Raw genomic sequence first — 16438 nt, forward strand, 5'->3', positions numbered from 1 at the left:
AACTGATATTTCAACTGCATCTCTTACTCTTAAACTTACAGTTCAGCTACTTTCATTGTTTACACTTCATCTGCTACCTATTATGTGTCAAATAATATTTCAACTGCTTTCGTCTTTTACTTTTTTTTCTCAGTTTCAAAACTTTCAGTCAACCTCTGGGTCTGAAAAGCAATATTATATAGCTGCAGTACCGGGACCACAGTTCTAGGACCGTAGTTCTTTTGCGACAGCGCCATCTAGTGGATTGGTAGGGGTAATGCACAGCAACGCGACAGTCATGACAGCTGAAAATAGCCACTTAGGTTTAGGCACACACCCTGTGATGGTTAGGGTAAGGGTAATTGGCTTCGGGGGCTGTCAAGAGTAACATAGTTAGCTGGCAGTATCACAGAAAACAAGGGCCCTACAAATGCAGTTCCGGTCCTGAAACGTGAAGCCAATGTGCCTTAAACCTGCATTCTTCTAATGGCCAGCAGGGGGCGACTATTCTGGTTGCAAAAAGAAGCCTGATTGCTAGGGCTGGGCGGCATATCGGTATAAAGTACATACCGATATAATTTCAAAAGAGATTTAAAATTAGACAATACAGTTTATACCGATATAGTTTGTTGTCGAGTTACTTAATGTTTCGTAAAGTCCTGCCAGTGTTTGCTCCTCTCTCTTCCTCACCGCACAGCCCCGCCCCTCCCTGTGCATCTGCACGCAGCAGTCTACTTACAAAGTCTCTAACAAGAATGGAAGGAAAGACTGCTGAAGACCTGGCTTGTGAAAAACAACGGTTCGGTCAGTGTTTCCCACACATGCACTTTACTTCGGCGGGCCGCCCAGGTATATTTGGCGACACATTGTAGCATTTTTCAGAGAAACATGGAGTCGTTACGTTACAAGTCGCAACTTTTAACAACTTAACCTACTACTGATGGAGAAAGTTACCAGGGAGAGACGGAAAAAGGCGGGGCACGCTGACTTGTTTGCAGCAGAGGTACATTAGGTCTGTGAGTGTGAAGAGAACTGAAGGAGGCAGATTCAATTAGTGAGTGACACTTAAATAAGGAGGAGAATGACGTATAATTAAAATGGTGAAATAACAAACCGGCCTTGTGCAGAGTTGTGCATGTCCACCAACTTGCCAACAATTGCATGCACAGCGTGGTTCCTCTCAGGTCTATTCCAAGTACTGTTTAAAAACAATATAATATTCTCTGTGTGGTTCGTCATTGGTGATTTATGATTCCCGCAAAGTTCACGGCACAACACCGGAGCTGCTGGCCCTCTGTCTCTCTCCCTATTCTACCACACACGCATTTACAGCATTATATGTTGATATTTATATCATAATACGCTTTATATTAACTTATTGCGAGAAACCAGCAGTTCTATGTAAAATCAGACACTGAGCCCCCATATAGCCAAAATGGCATGATTCTCGTTTCATAACGGCTCTGTGAAGATTCGACCGTGAGAATGGGAGTCAAATCAGGCTCCTTCTAGCAAATCATCGAATCTTTAACTATTCACATCACCCGTAGTGTTTTCAGTTCATGAAAGTTAACATTTTCGAAGCCTAAATATTTATTGTTCAGTTGAACTAAAAGACACTCTTAAGAAGTCTGCTGTTTATTTTTTACTGTGAGCATATTTTGTTTTGAACCAGTTATTGCAAGCCAAAATTAGTATCACAATTAATATCACAGTTAACGTGAATTAAAGTTGCATCTTTGTTAACCCAACTAGCTAGCTCAACCCTCTCGTCCAAATAGAGTCACCTCTGGCTCCAAAAAAAACCCAAAATGGCAACCAAACTCAAGGCTTCAAAACGGTAGTCCACAAAACAATGAATGATGTGACGATGGCTAGGTCCACTTCTTTTATACAGTATATGCCTTCAGTTCAGTTTCATCTCATTTTCAGTAAATGTGACCTTAACTGCTTTCAGTACTTATAAATCAACAAATATGTCAGCTGTTCTAAGCGATAATTACACATCAGCTTGTTTCAAGGCTTACATTTCAACTCAGTAACACAACAATGCAAATAATTAACAAATAATTAATTAAATAATTAAAAGTTTAAACTATTTCAAATATTTCAGTTGCACATTTTCAGTTTTAAGTATAATGCATTGTTAACCTAGACATTATCTTGTCACTTGACTCTTCTGTCGAGTTCAGTTATAAAGCATACAGTGAGAATGTGACTATGATTTATATTAATTAGGGGCTACAGTTGATTGATGGGTACTAAACTAGGTATGAACACAGGATATCTAAATCTACCTTTAAAATGTACATTTTCTGTGACATACAACATATCTGACATTGGGAAAGGAAAAAAACGGAACGGAGATAATAAAGATAGAAGCCAACTTTTCTTTGTCTTCTCTGATGAAAAAAAAAAACAGTGAAGTGGCAGGTTCAGTCTACTTATCCTCTATCCTAAACCCACCTATCACCACCTTTGGGTAAAATCAAGGAGTTTGCTTCAAAATCCCTTAGATGTATTCTGGGACAACAATGTCATCTCACGCAGTTCTTCAAATAAAGAAAACAAACAAATCTCACCTGAAATGTCACTATCTGACAAGGAAAAGTTTTGAGTTAGTGAATGATTTAGCAAGTTGGACATCTCATGCCTGAAGCAATTTTGTAATTTTTTTTGGGTACTGAACTTCTCATTTTGTGGAATGAGGCCCTTCAAATTAAGACTTAATTTTAAACTCCTGTCTCCCCCCTGCTTCTGTTCTTTTCCTCCCTCTCAGGTCTTGTCAGCGCACTTTCATGGTTTGTTAAACATAGTTATTTTCTCTCAGGGTTGCTGGTAAAAAGGAAGGAAAGGGAGACAATAAGGGAGGATTTGCAGGATAGTTCTTGCCTTGTTACTCTGTATAACTGATGGTGAGGTACCTGAGTAATTGGGCACAGAAACATATCTTGTAGAATAAATGCACTTTTCTTGGTCAGTTTTCGATAGGAAAGAAACGGAATTTTTACTGCATACTTTCTGAACTATGACTGGATTACCAAAAACTAATGAAGGAATAGTTTGACATTTTGGGAAATACTCTTATACACTGTCTTGAGTTAGAATAATGATATCACTCATGTCTGTACATTAAAGCCCCCCTCCAGTGTATTTTGACATTTCTATGATATTTCATATTTGTCTGAGTCATTTCCTTACAATGTTGATTACCCACATAGTTCGCCAAATATTTTTTGACAACTAGCTTAATTTTCTGCTCAAAGTTGCAAAAGTTGCTTAGTTGCTAAAGCGGGGTGGTGACGTATGATATAGTAATTCCATTAGTTATACGTCATTTAAGTCTCATCAAGCCACATCAAAAAAGGTTTCCAGACCTTCAATAAGTACTTTTGTGAGTTAAAACGAATCTGTTCCATCTTAGCCATCGAAAGCATTTCATTATGCCACTTCCTGAAACATGGGGACAGTGGAGACTTTCAGTCCAGTAATATTAATTTCTTTGCTGAAACCATACCTGTTCTAATAATCTGCTTTTGATGGGAAGGAAGGGCCCTTGTATTGTCAGAACAACCAAAAATAGCCAATTTACAATCTGGCTGAATATTCAACTCCACATAGTTTGGAGAGACAGTCAAAAATGTCTCTCCAGAAGTCACTTAAAGGTTCAGTGTGTAATATTTCTGAGGCTCTATTGACAGAAATGCAATATAAGATTCATAACTATGTTTTCAGTGGTGTATAAAGACCTTACATAATGAACCATTATATTTTTATTACCTTAGAATGACACATTTATATCTACATAACCGTGGGCAACCCTGCTGTGGAGATCGATGTATTTAGTCGTCATGTTTCTACCGGAGGGCGGCACGGTTGTGGAGTTTGCATGTTCTCCCCGTGTCTGCGTGGGTTCTCTCCGGGTGCCGGGTGCTCCGGCTTCCTCCTACCGTCCAAAGACATGCGGACTAGGTTGGTTGATCCTAAATTGTCCTTTGGTGTGAGCGTGAGTGGTTGTTTGTCTATGTGTGGCCCTGCGATGGACTGGCGACTTGTCCAGGGTGTACCCCACCTTGCGCTCGATGACAGCTGGGATTGGCTCCACCCGCGACCCTGTACGCAGGATAAGCGGTTGACGATGGATGGATGGATGGTTTCTACCGGAGCCGTCAATGAACAAACAGCGCTACAGAGTGCGTTTCTTTATCACGGCGTTCTTCTTCTGCTTGTGTAATTCCGGTAGTGTCGACGATTGAATACGTACAAAGATGATATATACAGTCTCCGAGTAACTATTCTTCAGGTATATTAGAAGTAAGAAGAGAAGTGACATTTGGACAACTGAAGGACCACACACACGTGTTATTTAGCACGAGAGCCGACAGACAGACGGAGTCGGGACAGACAGCTCACAGATGTTGTGGGTTTTCCCAGATGGAAGGCTGCCGGTTACTTAGCGAGACAATCAGCTGATCAGTAACATTAATTGGCAATAAAACTGTAATGTTAGCTTAGAGCATGGAATCTTCAGCCAGCTAAACTTTTACTGACTGGTAGAAAAACATTTATTGTTAGTTGGATTAGTTTATTCTCCAGCGCTCTGTTTTTGGCTTAGTAAGTTACATTGGTGAGAATCACCTGATCGCTAATTGGCAATTAAACGGCAGCTTCCAGCATCAAAGCTCAGATCAGCCAGCTAAACTTTGAAAAAATATATAGTTGGATTGTAACTTCATGTAATTCTTCTCCAGCATTCTGTTATGGCTTTGTTAGGTGGACAGAAATGCGCTGTTACCTTCCTGAGCCAAACAGCTGATGAATATTATTGGTAATGAAACGGTAACAGCAGGGAAGCTCAGATCAGCAGCTAAACTTCACATTTTACTGCCCTGGTGGAAAACATGCATTTCTTTTTACTGCTAATGGTGAGATATAACAAGACCGTGTGCCTATCAAGTGACAAATAATAAATACTTTCCGAATTTGCTTTAAAAAATGTTATTGGATATTGCGTCCCACTGTGCACACAAATATGTAATTTGCTAAATGCCCATTAAAACGTTGCACCGTTTTACCACAAGCTGAAATTATGGCTGTCAGTACTTCTTTGTGTTTCTGTTGTATTTCAAAAAATTCAAAAGACATTTTGGTAATATTTGCAGATTGCTTATCTAATTAAGCAAAGTGAGAGGAGCCTTGATTCTCACCAGCCAATGCCTTCATAAACTTCATGTTTTATGTGGTTTATAATGGACTGTGGTGCAGAAACAGTGAGGCTTACATTGTCCTGTCATCCGTCAGTGGTCATACTTGATGCACTAGATGTGATAGTGTTTTAGAATTCCTTCATTTACTGTTAGTCCAGATGAGCCAACCCTCCCAAGACTTAAAATAATGTATTACAGGAGTATGAGACATCATGTAGCACTTCATTTCTTCATGTGTCTGTTGTTTATTAATGAAAAAGTAACAATAATATTCAAAAAAACATTTGGTTTTACATAATTTATATAATTTCTTAACACATCTATCTAAAGATTTCTTGAATGCCAATCTCTTTTATCTCATAGATGACATCTTTGTCCTGTCTCAGGCACTGTAGCTATACTAATATTTTAAATAGTTCCAGTCTTGTGTTTGTGTTTTTGGTAATTGCAATATATAAATATTAGAATACATTAATAGTTTAATAGCCTATATTTATGATTGCAACCGCATAAAATGTGATTAATTTTATTGTCAGGCAAATGAGGCCATATAAAATGTGTAAATACCCCATTCTTCAGGACACAACACCTAAGGTATGGACTTCATAATGTGCCTGCCTTAGGCCCAGCAGACAACCTGCCTGTAAGTTGTATGGTTTGTAGGACCATCGACTCTGATTGACAGCAGCTGATACTCGCACATTAGTTTCTATCATGGGTAAGTAATACTCCTGCCAGTACAGTGTACTAAACCTTAGAGTGTAGTGATGTTTATGCAGCATATAATTAGCGAACATTCAGAAACAGGTCAGTTTCCGGTTGCCCTGGTAATTGATTACATCTGACTATTATCCACACCCCCATTCTCTGTTTGAGAAAGAACGTAAACAAAAAACAGCAGTTAAAACTGGCTGAAGGGGGGCTTTAAATATCAAGCTACCTCCATCCATAAAAGCCCAAATTTGCTCAGCGCCATTTTTCAAAGCTCAAGGTGAAATTAATTATTTTGTCCAACTAACCGTTCAAGACCTTAAAACATTCAATTTCAGACAGTATCAAAACAGAGAAAAGCAGCAAATTGTCACATTTCAGTCTGGAAACAGCAAAAGTGTGCTGTTTTTCCTCAATAGGTGACTTAAATTAAATAAATAAATCAAAATTGTGGTTCACATCTACTACTGTGTTCTACTATGATTCACCAGACTACAGACAAGGCAGATGATGCTATTCAAACTCCACCCAAGTATGTCAATGTTAAAACTGCATGTCAACACTGAACTTAACTTGGAAAAAGGATGCTGAAGGAAACATAGCAAAAGTTAATTGTTGCACAATTTCCAACCTCTCTCATTGTGATTTCTCTATTGTCTCCTGTCTGCACACTGTAGCTTTACACTGAACTAAAGCCAAGGACAAAGAGATATGAATGAATTTGTTCTGCGCACTGAACTGAAAATGGAATTTACTTTCATTAATCTCTATTCAGGGACTCATTCATGAATTCCATTTTTATGTTTTCAGGGAAATGACAGCCTGAGGGTAGCTTTGGAACAAACTAAAATAGCTCTCATGGATGCAGACAAATAGTTTTGAACACATGAAATGCATTTGTTAGTGGAGAGATACATATATATTCAGAATGACATACCTTTCTACACTGGAAAGTGAATTACTTGGCTGTAATATTCTAACTATGACAGACTGTTTGAGAAAATAATGTTTAATAGGGGTCGACTGACATGTTTTTCAATAGCCGATGCCGATACAGTATATAGAGAGCAGGCCAGCCAATGGCTGATATCAAAACAATGAAAAAAACATGTATAATTCCATACAATCTAAAACACATGGTTATCTCGGCTAGTAACGTCCTGTTTAAGATGGATTTTTTTATGAATGAATGAAATAGAAAAATATATTGGGTTATGCTATAGACTTCAGAACGTGACTGGTGTTTAAGGGAAAACAGGGTACGGTTGGTCAGAAGTGACATAATTCAACTGCATTATTCCCTACAAAAATATATATTTAATGCTAGCCAGTAATGGTTTTAGACTAGATATGTTAACACTGTGTTAACAATTTAAAAAAAGACTATGGTGACTGTGTAAAATTTAGGGCTCAAAACTAACTCTTTTTAACCACCTTTCCCAAAACTCACAAGGGGGAGCGCTAACCTGGTTCCACAGCAGCCACACTGATAAGGCTGCTTGCAGATGTGTCCACAGACATTTTTTCCCCATTGGCCTCATAAGGGCAGGCATACCAATTAATTGGTCTATTGCTAGTGGTTAATATATTTGATTAGCACAGACTGATGATTGGATAGCGCTACATTTGCAAAATTCATGCGATATTGAAAGCAATGCTGCATTGTCCCCTGCCATTATCGAATTTTCTGATTATCAAAACTATTGTGATTATTAACTACACTGAACAAAATTATAAACACAACACTCTTGTTTTTGCCCCCATTCATCAGGAGCTGAACTCAAAGATCTGAGACTTTCTCTATGTACACAGAAGGCCTATTTCTCTCAAATATTGTTCACAAATCTGTGTTAGTGAGCATTTCTCCTTTGCCGAGATAATCCATCCACCTCACAGGTTTGGTATATCAAGATGCTGATCAGACAGCTTGGTTATTACAGAGGTGTGCCTTACAGGGCTGGCCACTCGAAAATGTGCACTTTGATCACACAGCACAATGCCACAGATGTTGCAATTGGCCTGCTGACTACAGGAATGCCCACCAGAGCTTTTGACCATGAATTGAATGTTCATTTCTCTACCATAAGCCGTCTCCAAAGGCGTTTCAGAGAATTGGGTGGTACATCCTCACAACCACAGACCACGTGTAACCACACCAGCCCAGGATCTCCACATGTAGCATCTTCACCTCCAAGATCGTCTGAGACCAGCCACCCGGACAGCTGCTGCAACAATCGGTTTGCATAACCAAAGAATTTCTGCACAAACTGTCAGGAACCGTCTCAGGGAAGCTCATCTGCATGCTCATCGTCCTCATCGGGGTCTCAACCTGACTGCAACTTCGCACAGCCAATGAAGAGTAGTGTACCAACATTTCACAGGCCACAATCAACAGCCTGATCAGCTCTATGCGAAGGAGATGTGTTGCACTGCGTGAGGCAAATGGTGATCTCACCAGATACTGACTGGTTTCTGGACCCCCCCGTACTACCCCAATACAGTGAAACCACACATTTTCGAGTGGCCTTTTATTGTGGCCAGCCTAAGGCACACCTGTGCAATCCCCATGCTGTCTGATTAGCATCTTAATATGCCACACCTGTGAGGTGGATGGATTATCTCGGCAAAGGAGAAGTGCTCACTAAAACAGATTGGCAGATTTGTGAAAAATATGAGAGAAAAAGGCCTTGTGTACATAGAGAAAGTCTAAGATCTTTGAGTTCAGCTCAAGATGAATGTGAGCAATATAATTTTGGTCAGTGTAGATTCTGATTTAAGGGAATTATACTATTTAGTTCAGCCATACGATTATTTAATAATCAGATTCAATTGTGCATTCAAATTTTAATTAATAGTAATGCTAGAAGCCCATCTTTCTAGTCATGAATCTTGGTGGTGGATATTTTATCAAATTGTTCTATAATGCTGAGTGACTACGTGAGAGAATGATTCTACACATTATGTTCATGGCGTGACTGGCTGTGTGCTGTTATGTCAAGTCTTCGAGTGTGTGTTTATGTACATATATTCACCCATGTGTGCACTGAACAGATGCCTCAGCCCTCAAACAGAGCACTGTGTAGCTCCAGTATGTGCTTGTCAGAACATCCTGTGTTACTCCGCACTGCCAACACTTGAAGGTCCGCCAGGCTGGCCTCATCTGCTTCCCCAACACCTTGTTAGCACCCAGAGGGGAACACAACTGCATAATCAGCTGCTAATACTTCTAAAAATAACACAGGCAGCTCAGGGGTCAGAAGTAGGAGGGTTGAGAATCGACAGGTAGACAGCATACATAGTATTATATCCATAAACACATCATACTGTGATGCAGCTTCATGCTTGAGGCTTTTTTCATGAAGGTCACACCAGAGGTTTCTACACAAAGCAAGATGGAGCAGCGTTATAGGCTCAGCTTTAATGTTGTAAAAAGTCAAGCCGTGCTAGCGGGACTCTGTAAGCCTCTACTTTGAGGTGACTGCAGGTACAGTGTTACTATGTCCACATCTTAGTTTAGCATGTCAGCATCCTCTCATCATGTAATTCACACTAAACACAAAGACCATAAACCAAAGGATTGGAGAAATTAATATTTTGACTAGGTGATGGCATTCAATAACAAGCCATGGGATTACCAAACTTATTACAATTCACCTGAGGGGGTTATGAATGTCTGTACCAAATAACATGGTAATCCATCCAATATGTATTGAGACCTTTCATTCAAAAGAAAAAAATGTGAATCTCATGGTGGTGCTAGAGGAAAAGTCAGAGCGTCACATAAGTCATAAGGATTTATCCATTTGGAAAGATAAAAATTGATGGCAATCTAATACTTAGTTACAATTACACATTTGTGCTACAATAATAGACTCACAAAAAAGGAGATTTGCTTTTTGTAGCCTAAATTAATTACACAGGCTAGGAAACAGCCACGGACGAGACATCAGGTGTGACAGCTAACAAGCTCCAGCTGTAGTCAATTGCATCCTTAATTCTTTCCCCCTTTGAAATGTATTTTTGATTCTAAGGGGGGGGGGATTAAGTAGGATTGTGTTCCAGATTTCCACCCCTACCACTTAAATATGTTAGTTTGGCTTGAGTTTTGAGCGTGATGAAATGCACAAACAGAGGAGCAACTTACAGCTAGGATAAGAAAAAAAAGAAAACAGCAGATGGTGATTAGACAGCCTCAGAAAATTCTTGGAAATCAAAAACTAAACATTTTGGGGAAAACATTTTTCTCAGTCTGTCACATTTAATTGGCAGTACCTTTCCAAAGTTGTAGTCTGAACTCTCAGAATACACCTTAAACCATTTCCTTTTAGTATGAAACAATAAAATACAATAATTTCTTGCCAAAACGGTATACTTTGAGATAGCTTTTTTACAGGCTGGGTACCTGGAGTTAATGTTTCTACAGTATGTGACTAATGTAAAGTGGGTTGGCTGTTATTATTTTAGTTTGACAACATGTGTGATACTCTGTGATAAATAGTTTTATTTTAAAGCACCCTGCTGATTGTGTCGTCTCTACAGTGTGATTGTTCTGTAGTGGCCCATCCTCGTTGTCAATTAAGTGTTTTAATGTTCAAAGGCTTTGAGGTGCCTCATAAGTGGAGTAATTTAACCCAGAATCCTGATGAAAGCTAATGCTAATTGTTATGGTTCCCACTGTCATAAATATTCATTTGTCAACATGGTCTAGCGTCTGTGACACACCACTTAATGCTCTCTGCGGAGACTTACAGCTGTGAAGATGCCAGGATTTGTTTGGAGCTCTACAGCAGGTGAAACATTGAGATGTATACTTTCATCTTTTTGCTGCCGTACTGTATTAATATAAATTTATTAAATAACCATTTTACTTTGGATTTGCCAATCTTACACATTGCCTTTATTTCCATTTGTTCATTTCAGTGGAGGTTAAAAAGTAAAAAAAATAGTGGACAGTATTCACAGTCAGGACTGTGGATTATTCTGAGTATGTGGTACATTGTACTGGCATAAAGGCACTGTTGAGTTGTTCAGTTTAATTTTTTGATCCTTTGAGCTCCATGAATGAAATGCCATTCTTTCTAAATTGTATGGAGGTGACACCAAAGAGGGGCTCAGTGACAGAAATCTCAATACCTCTGACTATAAAACCAAAACAATCGGCATGGCTTGATATCATTGAGCGTACATTTTTGTGATTTCCGACACACACCTTATACACACCTAAACACAAACACATTTCCACTGTAGGCTTCTTGCTTGCTTGTGCTGGCCTCTGAATTGCTAGGACTTGGCACATCCCGCTTACATGCCATTTCCGTAGGCTACAGGTACACAAAACATTGGGTACTACCGCTACTGCAGATACTGGAGATCCTAGGAATTTGATGCTAGAAAGAATACAAAAGCTGTTTACATAGACAAGCCGTAGTTTGTCGTAGTAGTAGTCTACCCAGGCAATGTCAGACCATATACACTAAATACACACAATTCAAGCGAGAGCTCCTGGAAAAAAATCCCCCAATCCTTTCATCTCTGCTCCAAACAATAGTCGGCCCTCCTCGACCGATGAAGCCAACACCATTCAGGAGTGTGGTCCTCTTCGCACATTAGAAACCTCCTCCAAATGTTGTCTCTTCCTCTGTGTTCCATGTTTTTAGATTTACAAAAAGTGTTTTTTCTCTTATTTACTGCATTACTTCACAGTCAGACACATTCACACTGGAACAGCTGCATCCCCCACGGTGGTTCATAAAGGCATGGAAAGGAGAACTCTCAGTTTTTGAAGACATATTTTGTGGAGGGTAAACATTCTCATGTCTGTCCTTTTTCCTCTGTGTGTCTTTACCACTACAGGGGGCCCAAATTCCTCCAGGAAGTGTGAGGCCTGGTTGGCAGTGCCAGGACTACACTGAGTATGCCCAGTGTGGGACACAGGCAGTGGGCATCACGCCAACCCATGCTGAGCCTCCAAGCTGTCTGCACTCCCTCACTGCTGTGGCAGTATGATGAAAGAAATACATTTACATTAATCATGTCGCCATGCTTCTCCAAGGACTCTCCATTCCTGTTGTCCCTCTCTCCATAAAAAAAACACACCAGAGAAATGGCTAATTAGGTGTGTGTTGTTTTTTTTAACCAGGGAACAGACTGACCATGAGCTATTTTAAAGTTTGTGGCTGTTAATAGGCAATTCTCCCCAGAAAAACAACAACTGTAGGTGATTAGTTGCAGTCACAAAAAGGAGTTTTAATAGTATGCTACTACAGTAGTGGCAGTGGTCCTGTAGCAGTGCTACTGTATTTGTCCTCAAGTCAGAAGTGCTTCAGTTAATCTGCAGATAATTTATTCAATGATTTTTTTGGTCTACAAATCTGGTTTGGTCCATTGTCCAACCAATATCCCCCAAAAAATGTTCATTGTGCAATAATTTAAGAGAACAAAAAGAGGTTGCAACCATGACATATTTGGCATATTTGCTTTTAATCTGACTAACAATAGATACATTATAAAATAAATATTAAAATACTTACTAGTTGATTAATCAACTAATTGTTTTAGCCTAATATATTACAATGTGCAAGTGCTGCAAGGATGTTAACAGAGGATTATATTATATAGTAGTTCTCCCCCCTAATTGTTTCTTCTTTATACTCAAGTTGTAACAATACATTTGGAGAAAGATTACTGTATTAGAAGTGGAGCAATACATTCAACTTGAATTGATTGCTTGTCTGCTTTGTAGCTTTGGCAATGTAATATAATTTATTAATTAGAGCTACCAAATTACTGGGGTGTGCTTCCATTTCACACACTGCTATGGTGGGCTGAGGATTCTCAGAGGGACCATCAGCACTGCAAAATACAGAAACATTATGAACTTGTCTTGGGCATCCACCAAACAGGCATTATAGGTTTTTAATGTTGGCGTAATCACTTGATCGTTATCATAACAGCCCGAGTGTAACAGGGAGTTTATCCTATTTCAGATCTGCAATCACAGCTGTGGTGTGATTTTTTCCCCCAATGCTTCTTAAATGATTATGGCTGACCTCTGGATTTAGATGGCTTTAGATGGCTTTAGCAGACCATACAACTTGTGGAGGACGAAGCTTAAGTTGCTCGTTTTTGTTTTTCACATTTATTTCACATAGGCCTCTTTGCTTTGCTGTGGAGAAATCAGAAATACTTGATTGATCCCCGAGGGGAAATTCTTTTGTCACAGTTGCACTTGTCAAAGGTAGATAGATAAAGAGTATATAAATATAATAGTATAAATATAAAAAATAAAGACAAATATAAAGGTGTATGGGTATGTACAATATTTACATTAAGAATTATTGACAAGTGAATAAATAGCAGCAGGGAAATATTGCACATTAATTATTAAACAGGTAATATTGGACAGAAAATAGGTAATGAGGTCTAGTTTAATAACTGACTAAGTGTCAGACACTTAAAGGGAGGAGTTATAAAGTTTGATGACTTCCTGTGGCGCTCTGTGGTGCATTTTGGGGGAATTTTGGGGAAATTTTGTGGGAGCCTTGCACTGAAAGTGCTCCTGTGTTTGAGCAGCAAGCACTAGCTTTACATCTTAAGATTTCGCAAACATAACACCCCACCCCAGCCTCCTTTGTGTGGCACTCTTGCCCTCCTTTGTACTATATTAAGTGGCATATAAGTTTGAAACATATTGTGCATACGGATGGACAGAGGTTAGGTGGATTATGCTGAAGAAGTGGTTTGAGATGTTTCAATGTATATTTTTAATCCAGCAATTAGTTGATTGACTCAAAATTACTCAACTATTTTAAAACTCAATTCATAATTCATAATAATCAAGCAAAAATATCAGACATCCAGCACAGCTCACATGTAAGGCAACTTTGTTCTGTTTTATATTGTTGTAAATTAAATATCATTGGGCTTTGAACTGTTTGGACAAAAAACTATATTTGAAGATGTCACCTTGGATGGTAGAGGGAATTTTTTCACAATTTTCTGATATTTCATAGACTAAATGTATCTATTTAACATTTACATAATTGGCAGATATATGAATGCAAATTACTCTTAGTTAATTGTACTTTTTTCTCCACAAAAACTGGTCACCCATTATAACTGACTGAAGTCAAGATGACCAAGGCTGCTGTATACTACCCAGGGTGAAACTACATTATAAACCCTTGAAAGCCTACAAGGAGCGAATGTCTGATAAACAAAAGAGTATTGAATAAAAAATTTGGTTTAAAATAGTTAGAAAAAAAGAATTTCAAACTAGGCAGTAAATTGCAAGTAGGCATATCCTAATCTTAGCCAAACTCCATTAGCAAAAGCAGATGGTAATTATAAGACTTACACTGCAGTTGACTGACAACTTGGCTCTGTTAGTCTCCACACTAGATGCGATTGAAGTCCTCAGTATGTTTAAAACATGTTCTCACTTAGACTGACAGGCTACCAGCTGGCTGCGTCTCTCCAAACAAATGTTCTCCTCACAAACGAGGTTTATAACGCTACACAGATTTAATTATTGATATGACTAGTCAAAGCAGATGAATGATCAACGCTGTGTCCACTTGCACTAAAGCACATTTAGAAAGAAATGACATGCCAGCGGAGGAACAACGACACATGCCTCACTGACTTGTGATGACATTACAATACTATGTAGATTCTGATGTCCAGCTGTTTTCGCAATATTGCTTTTGTGCAGCAGTTTGCTGTCTTTTGGATCTATTACAGGAACAATGACATGTTGGATTCAAAGATGAAATCTGAGCACAGTCAGCAGACATGTGTCAATGTTTTCCTAAGATACAATACTGAAAACTCGACATTGAAATTGAGATTTTCATGCTGATCATCGAACCACATTTTCTCAGAACCTACCAGTGACCATGAAATATTTATTTCAACTGGATATCCAGAGAAGACATAAGCTGGACTTTACAGCCAAAAGCAAATTATCATCAAATCCTTCTCTATTATAATTTTTAATGTTCCAATTTTCCTTTATCTGTTGAAATGCCCACCCCTTTAGCCTACATCTACGTCTTGATAAGCTGTGAAGTACCTGAATAATATTCCAGGCCTTTGGGTCAGAAATGGATGTGCAGTTGGACATAATATCTACAGAGAACTTGAAATACATAGTCACCAACAATATACAAGTCTGATTATGCATGATGTCTGCATAGAGCCTGCAATGACACTTCAAGTTCACGTCTTTCTTGGAGGAAGGCAAAAAACATTATTGTTTACTCTGAATCAGAAAATAAAATTATTTTGATGACTATCAGCCCACGCTCACATCTTGCTAATTGCCCGTGAAGTCATTTCCATAAATAATAGCTCCTGTTTATTACAGAAGCCCCATCTGTCACACAGGAGTAATCAAATGAGCACAGTGACTTTGACTAATAGCACGTATGGATTTATATTGGAATACTCAACCAAAAAACAAATTAAGCGCAATTCTACAGCTCATAATGCTCCTTTTATTTCAGGTAAGTTAAAATATTCCCTTCAGCTCAGGCTCATATTAAACATCAAGGTAAAAAATATGATTTTTAGCCAATTTATCATATTCAAGTTACTTAAAGAATCTACTGAATTTGGTGATCCCCTGGCTTTTCTTCTAGGGCTATCATCTTGTCAAAATGGTTACTTGTCTGGTGAAACATCTCGTTATCCACAGAATGGATTGTAACAAAATGTTGAAAAGACTTGGTTCACAGAGGACATATCATAATGATGTAAGTGTTCCCCTGACTTTTCCCTCTAGTGCCTCCATGTGTTTTGACTAAAATGTCTCAATAACTACTAGATGGATTGTCATGAAATTTGGTACCGACATTTATGTTCCCCTTGGGATGAATTGTAAAAACTTAAGTGATAACTTAACTTTTCATCTAGCGCCATCATCAGGTCAAAGTGCATCATAAAGTAATGAGGTGTCTACCATCCTCAGCGGTACTTGGTATATAGTGCTAATTAGCAAATGTTAATATGCTAAAACACTAAACTAAGAAGGTGACAATGTTGAAATGTTGATGTTAGCATTTAGCTCAAAGATCCACTCCTGCAGACTCTTGACTAGAGATGTCTCGAGCCACTCATAAGGATCGGTACCAGGCACAATGTGGGCATATTTTAGTGGATCAGTAGCAGCTAAAATAAAGGCTACTCTACTGTGTTTGTCCACCTCACCCTGTTAGTGTTGCAGCACTGCTCTCCTTTGCCACAGTTGGCTCTACAGTGCAGAGTTTTGCTGCATATCAAAGTGAAAATTATGTAAATGTGAAAAATGATTTGGGCGCACCACTGAGTTCAGACACGAAACTTAGAAATATACAACGCTAAACTCAGATGCTGTTAAGCAAGTCCAAACCATTCAGGTGGCGGCATCCCATGTTTATCTGCTGCTGACTGTTGCTTTCACAGATTAAAACGACAAACGTTGCTGGCGGCAGGTCAGGTCACATCAGCTTATTAACTTTATTAACTAAGCTTATTATTCCATGAGTAACTTGATGACATGC

General features: G+C 38.8%; 1 long non-coding RNA gene across 1 annotated transcript; it reads left to right on the forward strand.

Annotated features, from left to right (window-relative positions):
- The first annotated feature begins 10641 nt into the window (after positions 1–10641).
- Positions 10642–12008, forward strand: LOC123967779. Its single transcript, XR_006824340.1, has 2 exons — positions 10642–10687; positions 11751–12008. It is a non-coding gene; the product is annotated as an uncharacterized LOC123967779 (long non-coding RNA).
- Positions 12009–16438: the final 4430 nt, after the last annotated feature.

This window comes from Micropterus dolomieu, linkage group LG03, assembly GCF_021292245.1.
Source record: "Micropterus dolomieu isolate WLL.071019.BEF.003 ecotype Adirondacks linkage group LG03, ASM2129224v1, whole genome shotgun sequence".
Classification (NCBI taxonomy): Eukaryota; Metazoa; Chordata; class Actinopteri; order Centrarchiformes; family Centrarchidae; genus Micropterus; species Micropterus dolomieu.